Here is a 25,978-nt window from a genome sequence, read left to right as displayed (position 1 = left end):
GGCTGTTGACTTTTGAGATTTTCTGTTAAAGGCATAATTGCTGAAACCTCGTGAGGTTTGAAATAAGATATTTTATTATTTTCACACACCCATGTACACAAAATAATTTTCATAACTGAAATTAAGATTATTCTCCTTAATTGACAGAGCCTATAAAAAGATGGTTACTTCTTAAAGTGTACTCTGAGACAGGGGTGGAAATAACCCCTTTTAGATGCACAAAGAAATGTCACAATACTTTTAAAGGCAGCTCATCTGTTTAACAATGAGATCTGGATGAAAGGGAGCACCACATTTTCACATCAGTGGAAATTCTTTTCTCCCTTACCGTGGTGACAGACACAAATGTCCAGCTAGAGCAACATGTAACCAAAATGTTTATGTTGAAAGAATTCATCAGGTGCAATGAAGCATGTTTCATCTCTATTCCTAACAAAGGGAAACCCATTTTCAGCTGGAAATCTCATTACCAGTAATGTCTTTGGAAGGAAGGGTCAGGCCCTGCCCTGACAGGGGAGGGAAGGGATAAGCAGCCATCCCAGAAGGACTTTAACTAAAGCAGTTTTCTGAGGAAGAAGAGGCAAACTCCCATGCAGAGGGCATCTGAGAAGTTCCTTTACATCACTAGTGTCCAAATGCCAGGTCTGGAGGCAGGTGTCTGCCCCAGAGTGTCCCCACATGCAGCCTGGCACACCTCAAGATGAAGCACCTTCCATGTCCCAAGAAGAAGCATCTGTGACTTGACAGTGTCTGGGTGGACAGGGTTTGCTGGGCAGCCAGGAAAGCTAACGGACACCTGTAGAAGACCAGAATAGGTCAACCTGCCTCTGTGTATCCTTCTGGCCTGAACAGTAGAGCTGCTTGTTAAATCTCTTTATAGCCAAGGAAAAGGGCTCTCGTGAAGTGCCTCAAGCCCATGTTCACTGTCAGAAACCACACAGGTCCCACAAAAGAGTCTCCAGCATGGTTGCAGACATCATGCTGCATCAGGTTTCATTCCTGCAGAACAAGCAGTGGTTTGCACATGACGGTAAGATTTTCTGGGTCAGGACTGAGTGTTTTGTAACAAAGGTACCATGTGAGGATTTCAGTGAGTCCACCTCAGCTTTTCAGATCTTCTGCAGAGATACCAGGAGATCACAGACTCTACAAAAGTGATCCTTGGATATAAATTGTCATCCCACAGATGCTGTGGTGTGAGAGCTATGGACTCAGGCAGCTTTCAAAGTACTCCTGGCAAAAATATGTATAGAACAAATGTGAGAAAGTGATTAAGTTATCCTAGAGACCTTAACATGGTAGTAGCTGAAAACTGTCAGCCATAAGGCCTCACAGTCCTCCTGTGAGATACTTAAATTTTTTGCTTTGGTTTGTTTTGCAGATGGCTTTCTTGAGATCATCTTACACACTCATACTGGAGCAGACCACAGAGTTCTTATTATTCCCACATTCTCCTTCTCGCTGTAGGCCCTGGACACACATGCTTTTGCCTCCCAAATTAATTAGGTTAGCTTTATTTCCTAATGTTAATGCAATCTTTGCCATAAGGGAATGTTGCAACAGGATATTGATTTCTTTAAAGGAAATGATAGGTCATTTCTATTCTTCATGAACCTCATCTTCCCTGTTGCTCCAGCAGAGCTGGAGGATGGAGGAGCTCCTCTTCCTCTCTCTGTCCACATTCCAAATTTCTTCTCAGCATCTTCTTGAGACAAGTCCTTTGTTCCACTGTGGTCACATTTCTTATTTTTGTTTTTCGATGGCCTCTTCCCTTTCTGTGCATGGCAGACCTATGCCTCTGTGTTCTGTTTCTGTTCCTTTCCTTCCCTTTTTCAGGCCTTTGAGAATAATTTTGGCTGAAGACTTCTACAAGAAACTCAAAGCTAGCTTAAAACCACAAGGAAAACAAACAAAAAAGTCTTAAGATTCAAACCTCAAGGTTCAGACTCATTTAAGACATGGAAACAACATAGAAAATTGCAGCCCAGTGCCCTGAAATTTAGCAGTGTTCCCAGTAATTGGAAAAAAGGTTTTAGAGCCAAAATGCCAAGTCAGTGTGAAAAAATAGAAGAGGTCCTAGGTCAGCCCATCACTGTTTCCATGCAGTTTGATGGGAATGCCTGTGCTTCTGGCTCTTACCACCCAGAACACAAGCTGCCTAATTTTACTTGGGAAGCTGAAGCAGAAAGTGTAACAGTTCATTTTGGCACCTTACCGTTCTCATCCTCTACTTATCTTTTGCTTCATTTTTTTTTTCATATATAACAGTCCTTTCCTTCAGACTTTGCTGTTTGTCATGTAGGTATTCATTAACCAGTCTAAGCTAATCATTTGGACATCGGTGGCTTGGTTTCTTATCTTGAACATATACTGTGATCACATTTCACACGCCTATACAAATGCACTCACACAGCAGAAAAGCAGATCTGCTAAGTCTAAAAAAAAAATACTTCCATTTACACACAACACACCCACAGGCCTCTTTGGTAATGCACATTTTCACCACAGTTCTTCCACAAGAAGTAAAAAAGGTCTGAGACTGCTTCATTTTTAAATGCACAGATTGTACCAAAGACTCTCCAGAGCCACAGACCAGTAACCATCAGTCTAAAAAGGCAGCTGCGGTTTGCTAGTAAATGTCCATGTCCGTGCAAAATGCACATTGTAAAAATAGGACTGCGCACATGGGGTTTTGTGAGCAGATGCTCTACAGCATAAAAACACTTGCCTGTTGGTGGTCCTCAGGTGTTTCCCATCCTCCATCAAAATGAAAAAATCTCATATCCTGGGCCAAAATTATGGGCTAGTCCCTTACAGTGTCCCATACTCCACAGTGCATTGCAGCAACACAACCTGTCCCCATCCTGTTGTCCTGTGTGCCAAGCTAATGGATCCTGTAGTCAGGTCCTCAGCCACCTCAGGGAGTCATACCTGTCTAATCAGGTAGATGGTGACATCAAGAGTGTCATCTCTTCAAGCTGGGGGGATACTGGGGGAAGTGTGCTACAGGTGAGACCTACCCCTTCCAACCAAGCCCAGTGCGTGAGCCAACCCTTCTAATATGTGCCTTCCCACATGGCTCTGTGTCCCACATGCTGCAGTGGGTCCTTCAGCATCTTTCATCAAACCCTTCAGCATGGTAATGGAGGCTGAGAAAAACTACTGATTATGGGGAAAACCCCAGAAAAAGAGGAAGGATGTGAAGGTTGATGGCTTAGGACAAAGATGGAGAGGGCACCAGAAAAGGACAACAAGCAGAGCAGCCCAGAAAATAACAAGCAATGGTGGAAGGTGTCTGGAGATGTTCTGCTCAAAGGCATGACTGGAAGTGGACCCATGGCCACTGCAAACACAGTTCCCCTCCTGATGGTCAGGAAGGCCAGGACTGGCAGGAGGCTGCTCTACCAAGCTCCTCTTGCCAAATTTTCATTAAGAGTGGCAACGCTTTGGCTGCCCCAGTGCTTGGGAGAAGGCAGCTGGTGCTCCAAGTGATGGCAAGACCTGTTGGGGCATTGCAGACCTGCCGTCACACAGAAACCTTCCACTGAGGGAGGGGAGCTCTGGTTGTGCAGCTCTTATTCCATTCTTCCCTGAGCACTGGTTCCTGAAAAGGGATCACATGTGCATGGATGTATTATTATTATTATTAAAATAACTCCATTTTTTCCAATGAAAAGGTTCCATAAAACGTCAGTTTTTTCCTCTCCCTCTCCTCATGTCTTTCTTTGATTAAAAAAATTTCAGTGTTTTTTTCTTCTTAAAGAGAAAAACTCTTCATTTTCAATTCTGGAATCCCAAAGAGTAATTTTCATGGTATTATTAGAACAAATATAATCAAAACCACAGATAAATTTGGGGGCCAGATCTGCTTGTCAGGATTATGTTGTATCTGTCCTACAATAGCGCATTTATGATCAGCCTGAGCATATCTCTGAAGATTGAAACTGGCGGTCCACTTAAGCCCTTTCACAGATGATTACGGCAGCACTGCTGACAGCAGGGTAGCAAGGTCTAAGCTAACAAAACTCATTTGAGTGAAGAAAAGCATAAAGAGCAATGTCACACAAAGACTGCTGTTTATTAACAGCTCTGCTCAGGCTGCTCAAGGAAACTGGTTGGATTTATGTGATGGATGCGATGAAGATGGTGGATCCCATCAATCTGTGAACCACAGCCGTGTAGACAGGGCTGGCTGCTGCTGGCAGGTTGAATCTGTACGGTCCTTGGATGATTATGCGCCTTCCCACAACCTTCAGAGCATCAAAGAGAGGCATAAATTAGTACAAAACACATTGCCCATGCAGAACTAATACTAACACAAAGATTACAAATGATGAGCCCAGTTTTCAAACACCATGAGGAAAAATACTAGTGTCAATGAGGCATGTAGTGCCTGATCGATACCTTTTCAATCACTGTACCAAGGGAGCAAAAACAAATCTATAATATTTGTTTACAGAACATTAATCAGGTATCATATAATAACCACTTTCAACCTAAAAAGGCACATCATCTGTGACTGCAAGGATGCACAGTTGCAACTTTAAGGCTCGTGCTTTGGACATACTTGGCAATTCCAAGAGAAAAGCAGGAAGACTAGCCAACACTCACAGACTTGGTTCATTCAGCCAATGATGACACAGCTCATGTTGACAAAAAACATTTGATCAAATCTCCTCCTAGATTGCACCAGCTATAAAAATATAGATAAATGAGCTCCTATTGCACGTATATCTTGCTTCTCCATGGTGAGTTTTGTGAGCAATATTACTATTTTAGTTCACATTATGATTCTTTCCCATTCTTCATCAATGCAGTGACGACAGCAAGTCTTCATATTTTAGATTTGTCCTAACCTGGAAGTATTTTAGGAGAGTGGGGATGTTTCCTGATGTGCTTGGATGCAGGCCACGTGGTCTGGCCCCAACCTAGATGTGCTGGCCCTTCACTTCAACCCTTCACTTGCCAAAAGTCAGGGTTTTGGAGGCTGGGCCTAGGTCTCAGCTAACATATTGAAATTTCATGTGAATTTATGCTGGCAGTTTCTGGCGTTTTGCTGGGCCATATGGAACCAGGATGCTTCTGGATGAGGCCTGGCTGGGTGATGCTCAGACACTCAGCCTCCTTCACAGACGCTTCTGGGCAAGCGGATCCCTAGACAAGAGATCGGACTGTCGTTTGCTTGTGTTCAGAGGATCAATTGTTTGTGTCTTCATTAAAAAATAAATGAGAATAGCCCCAAGAAATATCTGACTCCTGGCAATTTCTCTCCATATCAGAAACAAAAATTGCAAGGGTCAAACAGCCACTAAATGATGGGTGCAACGGGACATGAAGCATTGTGAGCTCTTAAGTTTTTAAAAATCTATGAACTTACCTTAATCATCAAAATGTAGCCAGGAGAGGGGCCAGATAGTGTGCAGCATTGACCAGAAGACCAACTCCTGTTCAGCAACCTCATGTATTTCTGTTTCTTCTGGATTTTGCTCTTCTTATTGTTTGTAATGAAGATTAAGGAAAGAATATTGTTTTAGCCAGGCCACAAGGAATCTGAGATACTTATTTTTATCATTATCCTCCCTACAGGTTTGCAATTATTTTTGCTGGCAAAATTTGATTTAAATTTTCTTTTTAATGAAAGAAGGAAAAAGCCTATTGCACTTCGTATTTTTCTTTGGAAAGTGACAAAAGCCCATTATTCTGTTCTACCTTCCTGGTACATGCTGAGTGTCCATGGTGAAGAAGAGCACCATATCAGATTTCAGGGAGAAAGTGAAATTCAAGTGCTTTAGACACACTTTTTCCTCCTTCAAAGTGTCCTCTGACACATCATTTCTCAAAACAGGATAAGAAAGTTTTGGACATGCTGTTGAAAAATTTCAGCTTTTAACTTGTGCTTTTCCATGCATCAATTAGTTTGTTGATGGAAGGAAATTCACTTTTTATGAAAAAAAACGTGTCTTTCATAGGATATGGAGGCTTCTCAAACAGGCATGAAAAGCCACAGTCCATTGACTCGCGTCCTATCAAGTGACAGGTTCACTTTAAATACAGGAGCAGCACTTGCAGGTATCAGCCAAAGAAGGGCCCTTACCTGACCTGAGATGTAATGATGTTGTGTCACAGGCCCATATTCGAGTGTGTGTGCGGTGGTTTTCTACAGGCTGGCAGTGCCAAGCATTGCTTCTTGGGGATGATGGGTGCGTGCACAGGCTGTGATGTCCCTAATTTTCTCCTCTGTGCACTGATGACATTGTCTCACCTCTCCTCCAGCTGTTCAGTAGCTTAACCACATTGCATAATGTCACCTTCTACCCTAAACGAACTCATTTGGCTTCAACAACCACTGAAGACCTTCACAACAGACTTGGAGTGCTGGTAAATAGTGATCTTGGGTTTTAAGCTAAATACTGGTAATACTGAAATGGGACTCGAGTCCTGATACCTTGAACCAGCTTTCAAAAAAGATTTGCTCCATAGAATACAGACAATAAAATACATGAATGGCAGACCAAAGACTACCAAACTAATGAGTCACAATGTCAAGCTCTCTCTGTTTTAATGTTAATTAATTGTTGCATGTGCAGTGTTACTGATTAAACATAATTGGAGCAGTTGTACAAGGGAACATCCTGTAGACCACTAATTACAATACTCTCTGGGCAGGGGTGAACTCTTCTGAAGAAAACAGGGACACAAGACTAGATCATGCTAGTGGGTTTCTGGTTAAAGAGCATTGGCAGTTTGGATGTGATTAATTTCAATTATGTTTGACCGGCTTTGTGGGCAAGCAGTAAGTCCAAGCAAGCCAAAGGAGAGAGAGAGAGACACTTCAAGGTGATGATTCATGCTCTTTTTAGGGAAAGCAAACAGAGCAAAGAAATGACAGGGAGGGAAGAGCAAAATAGAGTCGCAAGAAGTGGAATGGACATCAGGAAAGGGACAGAATAAAACCTTAGGAAGCTGTAATGTTCCAAAAATGTCACAGGGCAAAGCAACAAGATTAACCATGGCTGTCTCCTGCATGGCCAAACCCCGCAGCTGAGAAAAACAAGGAGTTGTCCACATGGTGAGTCTTGATGGGGCTTAGGTTTGAAATTGCACTGAGCCCCTTCTACACAGAAGTTTAAATAGGACAATAGACACAACATGGAAAGCATAAAGCGCCAGAACTTCTAGGGATCTTCAGATGCAGAAAAACTATTGTGAGTTTTTCTTGGTACTTGGACTGTGTTTTCCTCTTGTGTTTATAATCAATAAATTGAAACGACACCTAAGCTTTAAAAAAATATCGGTAACCACCCTATATTGTGATTGCACAATCCCGAAGGAAGGCTTTTATTGTAGATAAAACAAACAGCTTTGCTAACTATAAACCCTCCTTTTAAAAAAAAAACCAAGATTTTTTTGCGGCAGCTCTCCAGTCAGGTGAATCTATTTAATGAATAACAGATATAAATATACACTCAGCAAAATTTTACGTAAATGCAAAGGGCTTAGCCCTTCCCAGGGCAGGGGCAGTCGGGGAGTTGTAATGTTGACAAGTGTCACAGGGTCAGATGTTTTTCTCATACACTGCTGAGACAGCTGAGCTGCAGTGCAGAGTTGTGAGAAGTGAGAGTAGCGGGGCGTTGCCTCTCATTTGGAACTCATCTGTATGATTTAAAAGTGAGATTCATCTCTGCAAAAAGACATCTGTCATTTGCAGGCAATGCAGAGACACATATGCAAGATAATCCATCTCACCCTTAAAGGAGTGTCTAAAAGGAGCTGAATTGCCCTCCCTTGTGTTTACTTTCTCCACTGATTACAGAGGTAGAGTACAAGATTAGTTTGCACTAGATATCACACATTTAGGTGGGGAAAAAGAGGTAATTTCATCCTTGATAGTCCTTCCACAAGCTACAGAGGGAGATAATCTGAACCCCTTTTATGAGAGCAGATACTATAGTGAGACCTAGCAGCTAGTTTATAAGAGGTGTGTGGAAAGCCTTTGCTTACTCTGGCTTAAAATGTCTGAGCATCCCATATGGTGAGAACAGAGTGGAGCCCACCAGGTCCTGCTCTGCCTGTCCATGGTGAAGAACACACTGTGCCAGCCCAAGGCTACCATCCTTCAGCATTTTCAACACAACCAGAAGAGCCAGTACAAATTAAAAATCAGGATTTGGTTAGTCACAGGCTTCGAGTATCTCATAAAGCAACCAAGCATTTCTTTCACAAAATTTGAGAAAATAAAGAAAAAGCCCCAGTGACGATACTAATGTTTGTTTATGCTGGTATTACTACTGCCAAGAAAGAACAGAATCTGCCTGAATGAGGCTGCCAGAAGTTGAACTGTTTTGTCTTCCTGCAGCAGGGAGGTGCATGGATTTTTGGTTTCTGCATGGAAACTTTACTCTCAAAAAACACATACCTGTTTCTGTTGCTGTTTTAAGTGCAATACTGCCCACCACTCGCGAAAAGGCAGATCAGCTTCTGCATATTGACCAAGGGATGAAAGTCTCCATCTAGTTGCTGTGGAGGTGCTGGAGTTGCAGCACCAGCTCACACCTACATGTGCCCCCAAATACCAACCTCATGTGCCCACCTGAGCTTGGGGCTGCTGCAGATGTCACATAGGACTTAGGTGTGAAGGGCTGCTAAGAATTTGGTGCAGTGCCTCCTTAGAGGTGCCTGTTAATGAAATCTCCAGCCACAGTCATGTTGAGATAAATGGTTAGAATTAGGCGGCTAAGAATCTTTCAGAAGCATTTTTGCATCCCTCCTTTTTGCAGGGAGTGCAGAATTCCCTTCCCCTCCCACTCTCTTTCTATGGTATTTGCACGGATACTTGAGATGAGGGTTTTGTGAGATGCCACCCCTATTAAAAAACAAACAAACAAACAAAATACACACAAAAAAAAAAAAAAAACAAAAAACCCAACCAAACGAACAAACACCCAACAATACTCATAAACTCAATAAAGTTTAAAAAAGAGAAAAAATCTTAAGCCTCTACCTGGGCAAAAATCAGAGTAAAGTATTCCTGTGTCTTATCACAGGTTGTAAACAAACATGAACTTTCTTAACTTAATAGTTTTAAGAAGATGAACAAATTTGAACAAGAAAGAATGACAGTTTGGCAATTCATGATGTACAATGTTTTAGGAACAGTCTCCAAACAATTGTTATCAAAAAACAATTGCGTTGTTGTTGGGTTTTTTTTGTTTGGTTGGTTGTAGTTTTTTACAATAGTTTTAGTCTTTTAAATATGTTTTGGTTTATTAGCTAATTTATTGCCTTTAAAGCAGGTTAAACACAGGACTCTCTAGTCCACTAGCAAAAAAGAGTAAAATTAAAACACAGTAAGAATTCAAATGGCCAAATTAAAATTTAAGATGGACATGAACTGAAACTATGGATCTATACATAAAGGAATTATTTTGACTCCTTATTTCAATAGAGAAATTTGTATTATACAACAGAGCAAATATCATAAAATTTGGTATCCTTAATCTAAATGTACTTGAAAACACCTCATACCCCATACACTTAGACTGAAGAAAATTCAGATTTGAGCTAGATCTTGAGGGTGGAAAGTTCATTCCCAGAGCAGAAGTTCATAAATGAGTACCATGCCTCCCTGCAGTTGTTGCTTAGGTGTCAGTCCAGTTTATATAAAAATGAACTGAGAGTTTGCAGTTGATCCTATTCAATCCCACCCTATCCAATAAAGGACCAGTGGGCTAGAAACAGACAACGTTCCAAAATTAACCAAAAAGACTTTCTACTTTTGGGTACTTAAATTCATTAGACTTTTCAGGCGTGATTCCTTGGTGACTGAAGGCACCCCAGTAAGCACCAGATGGAGTGGCCCGTCTGCTTTGGATCAGGTGTTATGGCTGAGGCCATATCCTCCAGCCTTCCCCTTCTGGCTATGTGCACTCCTAGGTCTTTTCCTCCTGTGGCCAATGTGTCCATCCAGAGCTGTCTAGGCTGAGTCAGTCAGTGTTTACATCCTTCCCAAGCTCTCCAGGAATTCCCAGCAGCTCGGCAGAGGCTTGCTTGCATGACCCAGTCCCTTAGGCATCCTCAGAACACATATAATGCAGCAAGTGTCCTACCAAAAACAGTCAGGGGTTCTTGGAGTGTGTGGGCTCTACATGTTGACCAGAACACTGGATAATCCCACCTGTTTGGAGTGCTGTGACTGCTCTGGAGTTAGACGTGCTCCTGGCACTCTGTCTTTTGACACTAGGACTCTGGCTTGATATACTATCCCATGTCGTCTTGGCATTTGGTGGTTCCTACCATTCAATGTCAAACCTCAACGGGAATTTGTGAGCCCCCATTTCTTGGGCAAATGCTTTAACCATTGAGTGTTATCTGAGAGGTGGACACTAAGAGCATCAGTACTCACTTTTTAACAGGAATGGCCATACTTTGCTTTTGAGAGGGGTTTGATTTTTCCAGGATGATGAAGATCTTGCCTGGCACAAAAAAAACAGAGCAGGACCTTTCAAGACTTCAAGTGAACATGGGTGAATAGGTACCTGACTTCTTGGGCCGGGCAGCTGAGTGCATGTGCAGAAACTGGTCGATACATTGTTTAACTGCGTGGTTCTCAAGGATTATTAAACATCTGCAGTTACTGAAATCCTGATGTATATGCCCTGCACCTAAAATTTTGCTAAAAAATTAGGTGCAGTTTTAGTCCAAGCCTGAAAGGAGAGTATGGCAAAGCTTACAGCTAGAATTGACTGACCAGGACCTGTGAAAACATTTAATTTGGATGTCTGAGACCTGCACAAAAATACAAGGAGTAAACAATCTGCACTGGAAGATTAAGATGACCCAAAGCTCTAATAAATGCCTGACAAGATTAGATCTGAGTTTTTTTTCCTGAGGTCAAGATGTTCTTTGTTCTGGTAAATTTATTTAACCATATTAACCTCCTCAGAGGTATATTTTATGTACACTTTCCATGCACTGCAGCTAAACACAGGTCATCCTTTAATATTGTACCTTGAATGGATACCTCCTTGTTTGACCAGTGAATAACCTCCCACTCCACCCCAAATAAACGTGAATTTTTTATCTCTGTGGAAAGAGCATTTACTATTATTAGTGCCTTAGAAACATTGTTTTGTGTTGTATATTTACGTAGGGGTATAGGCAGAAGGGTGTGAGCACGTATGTGTGCATATACATGTGTGTGCATGAAAGAGAACTCTATTAAAATTAATATCCTTGGCTCACAAAACCCTTTGGAGCTGTTTACATTCCTGAGGCAAATTCCTTAATATATCTGTAGTTAAAGTGTTCCAGAACGTCTAAACGCACGGCTTTGGTATGCTACCCACCTTCCCTGCACAGGGAATTGCAGAGAATACTTAGTGCCTGCAGAGAATAAATATGCCCCCGATACAAACACAGCAGCAACGTGTTAATACGTTCTGCTAATGCTACTTAATCCTGAGGATAATGCATTGGATTTTCTACATATGATCTTAATATAGCATGCAAAGGGGAAATTGGTTAGGAGAGTGGAGAGGTGAGGAAGAGGGAAGGGACTGGAAAGTGTTTAATTCACTTCAGTAATGACCTCAGTGCTGATGGGGGACTCCCACTCAGGAATTGAGTGTTTGCGTTGAGCAAGATTTGGCCCAACGTGTCAGGTAATTTGTAGTGTTATGAGCTGGGCAGGGCTCATTCGGGATAGAGATAAGAAGCAGTTTTACTCCTACAGGAGAGTGGGTGAGGGGTTCCTTCCCAGACCTTGAGGCTCTCAGTGCCATTCCCAGTGTCCTTTCAGGGACAAAAGTATCAGCTGAAATATAAAGGTCTGGAAAATAACAACCAGCCTTGCTCATACATCCCAAATTTTCTCACAGCAAGCTGGGAGCTGACCCTCTTCCATATGGGTTTGCAAATCAGGACAGGGCAGTCCCATGAGGACCATGCTGTCCTATGGCCTTAGATAATTGAAATGGGGACCCCCATCTGCATGGGTGGCATGTATGCAGCACAGGGCAAAGATGCTTATGGGTTCTTCTGTCTCTGCTGTCTGAGAGAATAAGAAAGGTCTGGAAGAGATGAAAGAGAAGCAGATCTGCAACTCCAAACACAGTGGCTTGAAGAAAACACAAAAGACAACTTCTTTTGGGCAGAGTGCTGGGCTGGAAATGCAAACATGGGTCTGTACCCCTTGTTTTCTGACTCCTCTTACTTGGACATGTAGGATCAGCTCTGAGGAATATCTTGTCCCATTCATCAATGTGATGCAGCGCATCCATCATTTGGCCAAACCTCTCAGGTAAAGCCAGTAGCAACATGCTACAACCTCTCAGCAGAATATATCTATACATCTGTTTGCTTTTCTAAAGTAAAGATCCCATCAAAAGAGTCAGTTACGCAACACATATGTTAAGTGGAGTTAGCAAGGTAGTCCTGCAAATTATCTTATTCTCCTTAAGAGGCTTCCTGGTATTGGAGGCTGGTATTTGGGAATGTGATGTTCACTGGAATTTGTGCAACAAGTCCTCTGCATATCACCTTGCCTGATTTTCTAATGTGAAGAAGTCAATAATCCACTTCAGCATCATGGGAGTATATATTTGCTTTGGTGAGAAAAAGTGACTTGTATCTTAAGTTTGTTTTATTTTGGGCACTTTTCAACTTGGTGTTGGTCATTTTTGTACTGGTAAAGCCTAGAAACTCCCACACTGCCGAGGGCTTCCAGGGTGCAGACTGCAGGAAGGATTCTACAGTATCTCTCCACACCTTTCTGGTTGTTCTACTCATCATTGCAAATTCACAGTCCATCTTCACAAGCAGCTGCAGCCACTGTGGCTTCCACATGTGGTTCCAGGTCCAAGGTGCTTCCAGAAGCCTCTGTGCCTCCTTGACCTCAGCCTGGTGCTCCTTCCACTGCATCATGATGAAAATGGAGACAAGATTGAACATTACCTCTTTACAGTGAGTGTAGCTTGGAATAGTACCATGGGGAGTGTGATGGGTCTTAGAAAAAAATGCCACTCAAGAGAAACAAACAACCGGACCTGCATCAATGATGAAAATCAACAGAATTGACAGAGCCAAGTGTACCCCATGTGTACCTACAGTAGGAAAGCTTGTCTTTTTCAGGATGCTGGTTTGTAGCCATACCTGAAAGGGCTTGTGCAAAGGAATAGGAGTTGACTTAGATCACAAATGAACCTTTGAAGGAGACAGTGCTTCCTCCTTTCGGGACCAATGTCTGCTGATTTCACCTTGTACATCTATAGAATTAGAGCTGCCATCTTGATACCAACCAGGACACAAACTATTGTTCCTGTTACTGTTCAGGAGACACTGTTTGCTGGCACACTTGGACTCACTTTCTTGCATGTGTTTATTTGGACCAGTCATGTGCTTGAGCAAAGATCAGTGGTGATTTGTGATGTCTGCTGAAAACCCCCTAGAAATCAGTTATTGATTAAACTCTCATTATTATTTGTAGTAGATTACTGTGCTAGGGAGCTCTCGGGCACACTCGATGCAATTTGCCTGGGGAAGGCTTGGTCAACACCACTGTGAAGTTAAGTACCACTTTATTGTACTTTGCTTTCTGCTCAGCAGGCATTTATAAGAGTTCAAAATGTAAACATGAAATTTTGACTTCAGATAAGAAGATCTACCCAGAAATACACAGTAACTACTCAGCCGTTTGTGTGCATCTGCCATCCAGTTCCTTTGTCACTTTGAAACATATGTCTTTATCTCTCCTTTATGTTTTAATAGTGGTCATAATCGTAACTACCCAGTTTACTGCATAGAGCTGTGTGCAGGGAGCACATTATTCAGTGCTGAAGCACACATGGTTGTGCAACTGCAACACTGAGAGGGATGAACAAAATAGAAGAAAAATAAAACTCAAGGATGGATTTAAAATGCCACAACTCAGCTGTCCGTGCTGCAACTTGGACCTGCCACCCCAGGACCTGAGCTGGGAAGGGATGAAGGAAGAATCAAGGTCAGATGGACTCCAGTCTGAGCAGAAGCCAGGTTTGCAGTGGCCAGTGTCCCCACCACAATGCAAACAAATATCAGTCTGTAGTCGAAAGCTGGCACTACTTACCCAAACAAACTGCTCAACTGCACCATTTACTGGGACAGTGTGGCCTCCGGGGCTCCATCCTCCTCTCCAAATGGTCAGGGTCTGACCAAAGATAACCTTTCCTGAAAGACATGGGTATTTTGAAACCTTAGACAGCTGCTCAGTCTGCCCGCTGACCTTTGCTGAGAGGCCTGTTGGGAGCGGACACACATTTATTGAGACCTTGCACTGCATTTCTTAGAAGCTGAAATGTCCTGTAACACGATTCACCATTCTTTTAAAAAGTCTGCCTCAGGCTGACTCAGTTAAGGGGAAGTATTACTTCCCCCTTGTTATTTTTAACCAAAACAATGAACTTTATTATACCCTTTGTTGTCCCTGGTAAATGTGAGTGGGAGAAAGCAAGTCATGGGTTTTACTTACTAGACAGATGATCTGATTGTCCCTTAAAAACACCCCTACAGATAGAACAGCAAAGCTGCAGCCACAGCTCACTTTCAGGTTTTGCACTCCTCCAGAAGAGGAATTATCACTTGCACTAATGGACAGATGGATGGTTCATCCCTGGGTCCCAGAGGATTAACCCTTTTGCCCCGTTTCCTGCACAGGCACAGGACCGGCAGTATGCTTTATGTTCTGAAATGTGCCTCTGCCATTTGTTTTTTCAGGTGTATTTTAGAGTTTAGAAAGACTAAATAAAGAAATAAACAAATAACAGAATGTGGGAAGCAAACAAATCCGCTGAAGATTTCATGCAAGTCCATGCCGGAGTGTTCATTGTTAGGTAGGGTATGTGTTCTTAGGAGTTTCTGTGGCTACAGGTGTCAGAGTGTCATTTTTAGAAGTGATGGGACATCTATGCAGGTCTTTGAATACGAGTGAGACAAAGTCTGTATGAAGAGGTAGTATTTCCATCTGCAGCAGCTAAGTAAACCATACCAGCCTGGAGAAGCGTTTGCAGTCCAGAAGCACCCCCTGCCTTTTCCAGTTGTGTCAACTAACGTGATAAAGGCCATATTCCCCTATATTACTTATCTTAAAGTCTAAGTCTGTTGTTCCAGCATCCTTCAAACACAGCTGCAAGGCTGGTTTTCTCTGTAAAGTGATCCCTGCCCTGCGTGCCCTTTTCCATCACGTCTCATCCCATCCCCATGCTCTTGCCCAGAGATGTCCTGCTCCACAGGGCAGGGCGGGTTGGCATGACACCAGTAGCAATCATTATTCTGCTCCTTTTCCAGCTCCATGCCAATTACCTGTTCACTCATGCTTGTTCCACACTAACGGGCTTCAAAACTCTTCCCTTCCTCTCCCTTCTGACACGGTTTCCACCCAGAGGTCCCCCAGGTTGGGACGTCTCTGCTAAAGTCTCAGTGCCAAGACATTGGTCAAAATCCATCAGAGGAAAAGGTAGATCTCCTGAGATCTGGGTCTCTTGATCTTTGAGGGCTGCCTCCTGCACAGGTGGTGCACAAAGCTCCACCAAACAACTCTGAATTACGAAAGAAAAGGCCATGTGGAACTGGAAATCCTGACTTTTTAATTTGAAAAGCAACCAAAACTTTTTGTTTGAGGTGATGTTTAAGGCTTTTTTTTGGCACTTCTGTCTGAAATGACAAATTCTTTAATCACCCTTTCCTAGGATACATCTTGAATTTATTTGCATCTGCATTTTTCCATGAAAGATGAAGATTTCTCAGAAGAATACTAGCAGGCTGTAATCACCACCACACAGCACCTGAAGTCTGTTGCAGGTGCAGAGTATGTGCACACTTCCCACAGTGTATGTACAGACATGCACACACTCCCCCTTCTCCACCACCATCCCCCCAAAAGGATATTTCTCCTATAAACCGAAAAGAAAGATATTATTAATTTTATATTAATTAACAATAATTAATATTTAGTGACATGTCCTTGATAGGCTACTTGCAGTAGGCTGAGTTAGGAGTGGAAAAATCCCACCCTAATGGGATTCATGCAGACCAGTCATTGGAGGGAGGCATTACCCTCAGTAATACAGCACCAACAGCATCTCCCTGGCTGCTCTCAAAGAGTAGAAAATCCCAGATAAGGTAAGAGAGGAGAGCCAGTATCTGTAGGGTCAGTACCCTGCAGATACCATACCAGATAACACTGGAATCCCTTACATATTCAAGCAGGGTGGACCCCAGGATAGGTGTGATGCACCCAACAAGTATTTCAGGAATGCACTTGGGATCCTGCAGGGAATAGCCCAGCCTGCAGCAGGTGAGGATCAACCTGTTTTTAATGAGAAAATCTAAGAGAGAGTCCCTGGGTGGGAGGCCAAGGTGCTAGAGCCTGAAGAAAACATTTGCACTGAATTGCAAAAGCTTGTTCTCAGCTAATAAATCCTGTAATGTCTGATGAAAAATTAAACACTTGAAAGTAGATTTTAAAACGTCTTCTAGGAATTTACCTTCTTGTGATATATTTCACAAAAAGCTGGATAAAGAACTACGTTCTTGCCTCACAACAAAGAACCAATTGCTCTTGAATTCTATTGAAGTTTTGGCAGGGAAGATAAAAAGCCAGGATTTCATATTATGGTAACTCTTTTAGTGCACTATGCAGTGTTCACAGAAGTGACTTGTTCTGTCACAGCTGGGCCTGGTAGGATGCTCCATGCTAGAAGGGTTGGTAGGACCTGCCTGCCTGGTGCTGAGCAGGGTCTTCCAAGAGCCTTGATGGAAGGTAAACCTGCAGAGAAGAGTGGGGAAGAACGATTTCTTCTCCTGAGACAGCTTTTCAGTTTCTTTGGGTGGAGCTCTTAGGAGGGATTAAAACAGTATGGCTGCCAGAATACTTCCGAAAAAGCCTGCTGTAGGCTGGATTTATTTGTTAGATAGGACCTAGCGTAGGTAACCTACAGCCTTCTTTACACTGAAGGTTAAACATTTGTCTGTCTGTCACAGAAATTCAATTTACAGGAATTCGAATTAATCCTCCTTGGGGCTCTCAGTGGAAGCCAAGAGACTTTGAGCCATATTTTATATTTTTTATCCACGCAAAGAGTATTTACATTGCAAAAAGGTCAGTCTTCTAACAACTAACACTGGGGAAGCTTTGCATTTCTGAAGGATTTGAATAGTGCTATTCTAGCCCATTTGCTGCAGGTTTTGTTTCCACAAAAATGACTTAATCATCATAAGTAGCCTTTTTTTGTATGGTATTGTGCATGCCTTAGATTCATATGGTAATTCCCTGAAGCATCTGGTCCTCCATATTCATAGGTCCCAGTCTACATGTATAGACCTTTGCATCCTAATATTTCCTGAATTCTGCAGAGTCTATTTCTCATATGCATGCCAGTGAAATATGGAATGTATTAGAGACACCTCAGCTGGAAATCCCCTGAAAGATCTTCCTAACTCTGTCCTCCTGAAAGGACTTTTTGGAGGATAGGGTAGAAGGAGTATATGAAGTACTTTGTAAGGAGCTAGGTGGTATTAAGTCTGCAGCTGTCTCAGGAAAATTTGGCATCCAGAAGTAGAGTTGGCAATGCTGACACAGAGTGATGCTTCCCAAAACCTGGTTAAGTATTTTTCCTCTCAAAAAAAAAAAATACCAACAAAAAACAAACTTTTTCAGTCATAATTTAGACTGAAACTACTTGCATATTTAAAAGAAATCAGGCTGCTGTGTAACAGTGCCTTTTCTGACACTGGTTTCCAGTGCAATGGCTGATTTACAGCTTTTGGTAGGGTTTGTCTGGCTGGGGAGGTGGTCTGAGCTGAGCCCTACAGTGCTTTAGAGAAGAAACAAAAGGAAAGAAAACACTTGGCAACTGATAAGCTTCTCAGACATCAGTTGTTAAAACAAAAAATTTATGCCACTAGCATAAATTATACAATAGCATAATCATACAATTTGTTGTTCTGGGCATTACTGAATGTAGCTCTTAGAGGGAGTTGGTGCTATAGCTATGTGTTTGGGAAATTTTATAGCAAAGGGGAAACCTGGGCTTCCACCAAGTGCTATTCATTTTTACATTGCGATTTCTGAATTACAGTAACATCCAGTTACTCAACTGATCTGGTCACAAAGCCAAGACTTCCCATTCCAACTCACACAAGAGCTCCGCTTTTCAGTAAGAAAGATTCTTAGTGCAGGCCAGCAGCAAGAGTGGTAATAACATGAGTTGCATCTGGATAACATCTGTTTTCCTTTCAGCATACAAAGATGTAGATCTGGAGATGCGAGAATGGACACATCTTCTCGCTCCATGTCCAGATTGTCAATAATTTTGTTATGCTCTGTTTGAGGATGGAGCATATTCAAGACTTAGAGAAGCCAAAAAGATATTTGCTTGCTATGGGGAATCACAGCTAACCCACCCCAAACTCAGAGACCCCACTTGTTCTAAAATACAATCTACAATGTGTTACTAATTTCTCAGGCTCATCAGAAATCCCTTACTCCTCTGCCATACTCAGTCTCCCTGCTGCTAAAGAAAGACCCTCCTCCTAGTTATGACCCATCAAGAAGAACTGACTGGGTTTCATGTCTTCCCTCATCATTATCTCTTTTTTGCTGTTCTGTGAAGATGGTACCAAAGATAACATTTCAGGTTATTTAGTTTAGCTTGACTGTTTTTTTACCAAGTGATCAACAGTAATTTTTTGTTGTGAATCCACAGCAGGGATTTCCCATTCAAATCCTGGGCAGGTCCAAGTTTAGCTTCTAAAAGCAAGGGTGTTCAGACCATTAAAGATAAGCTTTTCTATATATTTTTTTTTTATTACACATAACAGAAAAAAAGGTCATGGTACTGCTCTGTCTGTATGTGAAGGGTGATACTCTCTGTTCACTACTGGCACCCGTACAATCTCTATGTGGTTAAGAGGCCCAGATCCTGGCCCACACTCATTTCCTTAAGAAGATCATAACCTCTGTTCCCCTTGGTCATGTACTGAGATATTTTTCTCTCCTGACTCCAGATCTGTAGATTTTAAGTAAGGGATTTTCAGAAATTACTTAAAAGAATTTATGTCTTGAATAATCCTAACTCTCCTTGTCTCTTATCTCTGAATTGCAGTGTGCTGTGCTGTTTTGAATCACAGAACCATTTTGGTTGGAAGACACCCTCAAGATCATTGAGTCCAACCATTAACCTAACTCAGACACTAAACCATGTCCCTAAGAACCTCATCTACATATCTTTTAAACACCTCCAGGGGTGGTGACTCAACTGCTTTCCTGGGCAGCCTGTTCCAATGCCTGACAACCCTTTCCGTTAAGAATTTTTTTTCCTAATATCCAATTTGAACCTTCCCTGGTGCAACTTGAGGCCATTTCCTCTCATCCTACTGCTTGTTACTTGGGAGAAGAGACCAACACCCTCCATGCTACAACCTCCTTTCAGGCAGTTGTAGACAGCGATAAGGTGTCCCCTCAGCCTCCTTTTCTCCAGGCTGAACAGCCCCAGTTCCCTCAGCTGCTCCTCACCAGACTTGTGCTCCAGACCCCTCACCAGCTTCATTGCCCGTCTCTGAACTCTCTCCAGCACCTCAATGTCTTTCCTGTAGTGAGGGGCCCAAAATTGAACAAAGTATTCAAAGTGGGGCCTCACCAGTGCCTAGTACAGGGTGATGATCACTGCCCTGGCCCTGCTGGCCACACTATTCCTGATACAAGACAGGATGCTGTTGGTCTTTTTGGCCACCTGGGCACACTGCTGGCTCATGTTCAGCTGCTGTCAATCAACACCCCTAGATCCCTCTCTGCCAGGCACTTTCCAGCCACTCTTCCCCAAGCCTGTAGCGCTACCTGGGGTTGTTCTCCACCCAAGTGCAGGACCCAGCACTTGGCCTTGTTGAACTTCAGACAACTGGCCTCAGCCCAATGACCCAGCCTGTCCAGATCCCTCTGTATTGCCATCCTACCCTCCAGCAGATCTACGCTCCCACAACACTGAGTATCAGTACATATGCCCCACATAGATTATTAGGCATGAATCTGGTATGAGGAAGCTAATATGTAAGTCAAGATTTTTCTCCAAAGACAAAAGAGTGTCTCACCTTGGCTAGAGGAGCAAAGTGAGTCATCAGGTGTGATGACTGCATTCTACCCACACACGAGGCAATGTGTAGTGATCACATGTTTTTTCATTTCCTTGTTTTCTGGAAGGCAGTTTGGAGGATGGAAGATCTCCCACGTGAGTTCAGGGGAGTACAGGGAGTTTTAAAACAGAAGATAGAAGGAACCTACAGGAAGAGATGCATAGGAAACACTTAGCAGGAGGGGGAAGAAGTGGACATTGTTTTATCAAGACAAAGAACTAATATTGGAAAAGGTGAAAGGCACCTGGGAATTCAAATAACTGTCATGGGGGACATGACCTGAACCTTCTGATTTTTTTATTGCCTTTAGATCTTAGTTTGTGGTTTTCATCATACTGATGTATGAGGAGAAATGATGACTTCAGAAACTAAGTCTGAAAGCCCTGTGTGCTGGAGCATGTGTGTGCACTGCATATTCCCGTGTGCACCTCCCAGATTTGCAAAGATGGTAAAAGATATAGCGAATGCACAGGGCAATCTGAGGGGTCCTCACACCCCACCAAGTTTAGATTAGGCCTTTGCAGGTGTGCCTGGAGTCCAGGGCAAGGTTAATGCTGAATTTCTGCTGAGAATCCTCTATGGTTTAAATCAAACTAAGGCTTGGGGATGCCTTGGATCTGGTGAGTTTCTGATCTCAGGAAGAAGATGAAAATGGGACCTAGAAATACCCTTCAGGTGTTTATTAGGAGCAGCCATCTCCAGACTCCTGCTTTTGGGCTCCTAGTCCTTGGAAGTGTAAATGCACAGTTTGGAAATTCTACTCCTGCATCTGCCCTTGACAGGAACTGAAGCATTTTGCTTGACTGATTGGTTTTCCCCATGTCTGGTTTCAACTTTCCAGAAATAAAGCAATGAGTAGTAGTACAGGAAAATAAGCAAGGAGAAAAGTGCAGGCAAAGTTGAAGGTTAGCAGATTATAAACCTGGCTAGGTTTGGTGAGCTCCAGGTTGAGCTATGTAGTGTTAGGAAAGTAAAACTTTAACCCAGACAAAAATCCCAGTGGTGAATCAGCAACCAGTTCTCTAAAATCTCATCCCTGCAAGCACGTCCATCATGTCTCAGAGGAGTGGGTGATACCTGTTCCTGGGACACACATCTTTCATGTGACATTTCTGAGTTCAGTGGTGAAAGAACAACAATGCTGCCCGGCATGTTTTGACCTGTAGGAGCTCTGAGCACAGCATTGCCTCTGATGAACTGTTCTCTTTCATCCTCCCTCTTTACTTCTTGATTGTTTTTGAGAATTAAGGGCTATGGCCATAAAAGGTGCTTCTGCGCAAATCCTTTCACTATGGGTCCAGATGTGATTTGTTTCCATGTGAACACATTGAGATGTTCCTGGAACAGAATGCATTTCTTGAAACAGATAAAACGACAACCTGTCTTCAGGCAAGGCAGGCTATGAAGTAAAATTTCCCAAACACAGCAGATTAGCTTTCCTGATTTGCAGGTCATATGTGTCCATGACAGCTGGTTCTGCCATGAACACTGTTTGTCAGACGATTTCAGAACAGATTACAGTGTAAGGACATCTATTTGGGAAAACTTAGTGGGAAATCAGTGGGAAACTAAGACATGGGGAATTTACTGTCTTGACCCTTGGCTGTTTCAGCCATCCAACCATTCTCTCCACTGACAGCATATGTTCTGTCTGTGCTTATCTCACCTGCAATCACTTGACTGAAGGTACCCAGCAGAAATAAAGACACATCAGCAATTGAAGAGAAAAGATGAATTGGTGGCACAGGCACCAGCTGAATGTAGATAAAAATGTACAAAGTTGTTACTAGCTTGTTAACAATCACTGATTAGGGCAACATGGTGGTGGCTTCACCACTGGCTTTTCCCAGCCACCAGGAAGGCTAATGCTACATGCTCAGGGTCTGGGCACATGGAGGGTCCCCACAGTTACAACCTGGAATTTCTTTGTACCTTCAAGTGAGGTTTTCTCCACACTGCTGCTCCTCTCATTTCCTCCTGCAGTTTTTTTCTATCCAAAAGGAGAAGGACTAACAGGTTCTCCACTATCCTTGCATAGATGTGCAGCCTCCCTCTTCTCCCTCCAAGCCCCGAGGATCAAGTAAGCTGCAGCACTGCAAGGGTGGCTTGTGCACCATTACCCTATCTTGAGGTGCTCTGTAGATTTTCTCACAGTGAGCTCAGCTTGGACAAGGTCAATCAATCTGGGAGCCTCCCCAGTTAAACACACCAGCAGTAGCAGCCGCTTGGGACATGCAGGTTGCAAGCACTCTGTGTAGGAAGGCACCAGTGACTTCCTGAGCCTCAGCTTCTGCTGCCAAACAATTTCTGTTGTCACAAGAATGAGGTGACTGACTCAGTGCCCTACCTCTCACCCTACTCCCAGGAGTGCTTGTTGGCCTTAGGTCCTGTCTTGCCTTTGCTATGCCTCATCTTTCCAGGAACCAGCTCAAAGTGAAAGGTAGTCACTTGTATCACCATCATAAGACAAGAGATCTGCCTTTTGGCATGTTTTTGGCCACATGCAAACAATAAAGTAATTGCTGATTCAAGCCTGGATGTCTCAGTTCAGTTAGGTGCCACCTGGGCATATAATTAGAAAACAGACAACTGAGCTATATTAGAAATGTTGTGGTGCTGTCAATGGTATGCAAAATAATGCAATTCAGGTAAATGTGCATGCACTCACTGTTGTCTCTTACCACAATAAAATCAAATCTGTTGGTAAATATGTGAAGACAAACAAAGTTTTTAAGATTTAACAGTTTGGAGAACCCATGCAGCATTTTACACCTGGATAATGCCTCAGCAGAGAATACAGTTTTTTCTAATTGAGCACTTTGCACCTGCAGACGGCTGTTTCCCTTGATTACTTGAAGCCTTATGGAAAATGCTGAAGAAAACTTTGCCTCCAGGAATGATCTTGGCTTTCATATGAAGCTTGTTTTTCCTAAGAGAAAAGCTCTTCAGCCTGACCAATGACTTTACATGGCATTTGGGTGCTCAACAGCAGACATGCTAAGGAAGACCAATCCATACAACACCATCAGCCCCTCAGTGCAGTTACAGGTTTTCTTGGCACGTTCTATGGAGACTGATTTCTGCTTGTGCTGCAGAGCATAGAGCTTCACTTATTCTTTATTCTTCTGTTATCTGGGACCAAATTACTACTCTACCCCAAGCAAATGGCAAATTACTGACCTCTTTTCTCTGGTGAGATCTTGTTCTCTTGCTTACTCCTTTCTTTTGTCTCCTTCATCCTACTTCATATAACTGACAGGGTTAATAAAAAATTGATAGCATGAAAATATTGTTCCCTCTTGTCTCACTAGGGAGCTAGGGCTTTTCAGGCAGCTTAATAAATAGTACTATGAACCTAGGGCTGTTTTTGCAATAGGTGGCTTTAATTGGTGTTTAATTTAGGCTGGAAAGAGAAAGAGGAATTTCAGAATCAATGCTAGGAAGATAATAACATCATTGCCAGGTCAAAAGAGTTTATTCTCTCAAAAGTAACCATGAAATTTGCCCTGTGGAGTTCCAGATTTGTTGTTTCTGGCTTTCTGTGGTCAGACTTTTTCAGTCTGCAGGAAGAATATGTCTGTCAATCCCTTCTTCCTTTCCCAGGACCACTCCTTTAAACTCTGCCTGGGCTGTTGGCATCCAGCTGTGTGCTTTCAAACTCAGCCAGCATCACCAGGAGTAAAGATTGCAGAATCGTTCCTGCCCTCATTTAATACTTTTATGCCTCTGGCTTTTACTTTGTTTGTGCTCAGGCCCATGTTCACAGCCTACGTCTCTGCTGGAGGTGATGTGGGTGAGCAGAGGCTCTGGGGCAAAGACAGCCCTAACTGGGAAGATGAAAGGTAAGTTAAAGATAGCAGCTGTGGCACTTCTGCTGGGCAAAGAAGAATTAGATCTTGTAAAAGATGTTGTTACCGGTAGCAAGAAGAGTGGCTTATGAATATGCACAAGGTTTTGACACCTTGAACCTTTTTAACAGTCATTTTAAGAGCTGTATTTTGAGCACACACAGAGAAAAGCAGCCAAACACAGTGAAGAAATGGGAAGAAATGAAACACAAAGAAATCAGAGTGATAGGGTGGGAAGGGGTACAGAGAGGTCAGCACATCCCTTGTACAGGAAGAATTGCATAAAAAGATAGTAATGTTTTGTATTGCCTTAATAAGACTGTTTTATAGATGTCCAAAGACTTCGTACTCAACTGATTTACCATTATAGTAAAGAGACAGGCCACATTGCTTCAGGTTACATGTGAGCAGGCAGAGTTGTTTACTTGCCCACATTCACATAGGTAGGAATGACAAAACTAAGAACAGTGCTGAGTCCTCCCCTACCAAAAGCATCTAGTCCAAAATTCACTGAACAACCAAATTCATTCACCTCCTTGCTCCTTTTCCAGTGGGTGGAATGACTGGTATAGGGCAGAGAGAAGATATATGGACCAGATAACCTCCAGAGATCCCTCTGCTCCAAGTTTTTCTTTGGTTCTATGTGAACAGGAGGGAAAGAAAAGACAGCAGGAAACACTGAGAGAGTATACAAGGCTTAAACTCATACCAGGGTGCACATGGAGACAGACGCCTGCAGAACAGCACTGAAGCTGGGAATGTGCCAGACTAGTCTGTGGGAGGGACTGGTCTGGACTGAATGGGATGATATTTTTTTTTAATATAGAAACATTTGAACTTTCCTTTCTATGTCTCAATGAATGTGGGATGAATCTGCTTACAGTCAAAATGGCTACCACTCAAAAGTCCCAAAACGTTGAGAGAACAGGTGTATTCAATCCCCTTCCCAGTAGTTACTCATTAAATAAAGGTTAAAAAAACCAGGCAGGTATTGCAAGGGAGGAATAAATAGTTAAATAGGCAGGTGATAAACATCTGAGTTACTGATTAACTCCTGGCTTTTGTAAACCCAGCAGTTCTTAAGTTGGTTTACTAGGAGACCAAAACATAGAGCTGTGCCAAAATGGCCTCAACCCTTAATAACAAACATTACACTTTATCTCTCCTTGCAACACGTGCCCCTGGGCTGTGACAGTGAGGACAGCACTGCCCTCTATTGATAGGAATGATTCAGATAGGTTTCAACGTTAGAGAGTCAAAAAGGCAAGAGAAATCCAGGTATGGCAGGACAGATTGAAGTATTACCTCCTCTTTAGTATTTTGACTGCCAGAAGCTGAGACGGAAAAGAAGGAACAATTGACTTACTCTGCGTGCACATGTTCAAGCACCTTCTGTGGGATATTCGTTATGATGGGATGGTGGGGTAGCTGAGCCTTTGGTCCAACACTGTTGCCAGGCTTATGGTCTCAGGGTAAAATCTGGGCTGGAAGGGAAAGGAGAGACCTACAGGACATTTCAGGAACAGTTGCTGAAATCAATGTAGTATGCTTGGCAGAATGGAAAACAGGCTGATGCTCATCTGTGAGTAAGATAAGGGTGATTTCCAATGTCTTTGTCGGCTTCTTCCATGTGGAGCAGCTTGCTTGCCCTCCTGCATCCATCCAGCTCCACCCAGTCTGGAGTGTTGCCTCAAGCAATATCTCTCCCTCACTGTTACTCTTGATGTTGACACTTGTTATTGCAGCCTGTTACTTGGTTAAACTGAGAACATGCTGGTTGCCATCTACAGGAAAGTCTGAGAAGTAAGGTGCAACAAACACTGCGATTTCTAATTTCAGCTGAGGTTCAGCTGAGGCACCTCAGAAGCTGGTTTTCCCTTATGATGGCTGACTGGAGCATCCTGGGCTCTTACAATGATGTGAGGAAACCCCTAATGACGTGTGTTCTTGAAGTGGGACAGCTCTGCCCT

The 25,978-nt window shown here is 42.8% G+C and overlaps 1 long non-coding RNA gene across 2 annotated transcripts; it reads right to left on the bottom strand.

Annotated features, from left to right (window-relative positions):
- Positions 1-3,956: 3,956 nt before the first annotated feature.
- LOC309436045 lies at positions 3,957-25,567 on the bottom strand. Of its 2 annotated transcripts, none has more exons than XR_014183269.1 (4): positions 25,375-25,567; positions 14,102-14,202; positions 5,378-5,488; positions 3,957-4,250 (listed from the first exon to the last, which is right to left on the bottom strand). It is a non-coding gene; the product is annotated as an uncharacterized lncRNA (long non-coding RNA). The 2 variants fall into 2 exon arrangements; XR_014183270.1 differs by lacking the exon at positions 25,375-25,567 and adding an exon at positions 16,750-16,850.
- Between the last annotated feature and the right edge of the window lie 411 nt (positions 25,568-25,978).

Source organism: Streptopelia decaocto, assembly GCF_964273445.1.
Source record: "Streptopelia decaocto genome assembly, chromosome: 2".
Lineage (NCBI taxonomy): Eukaryota > Metazoa > Chordata > Aves > Columbiformes > Columbidae > Streptopelia > Streptopelia decaocto.
Note: the sequence above shows the minus strand (reverse complement) of the source record. Positions and strands in the feature narration are given on the sequence as shown.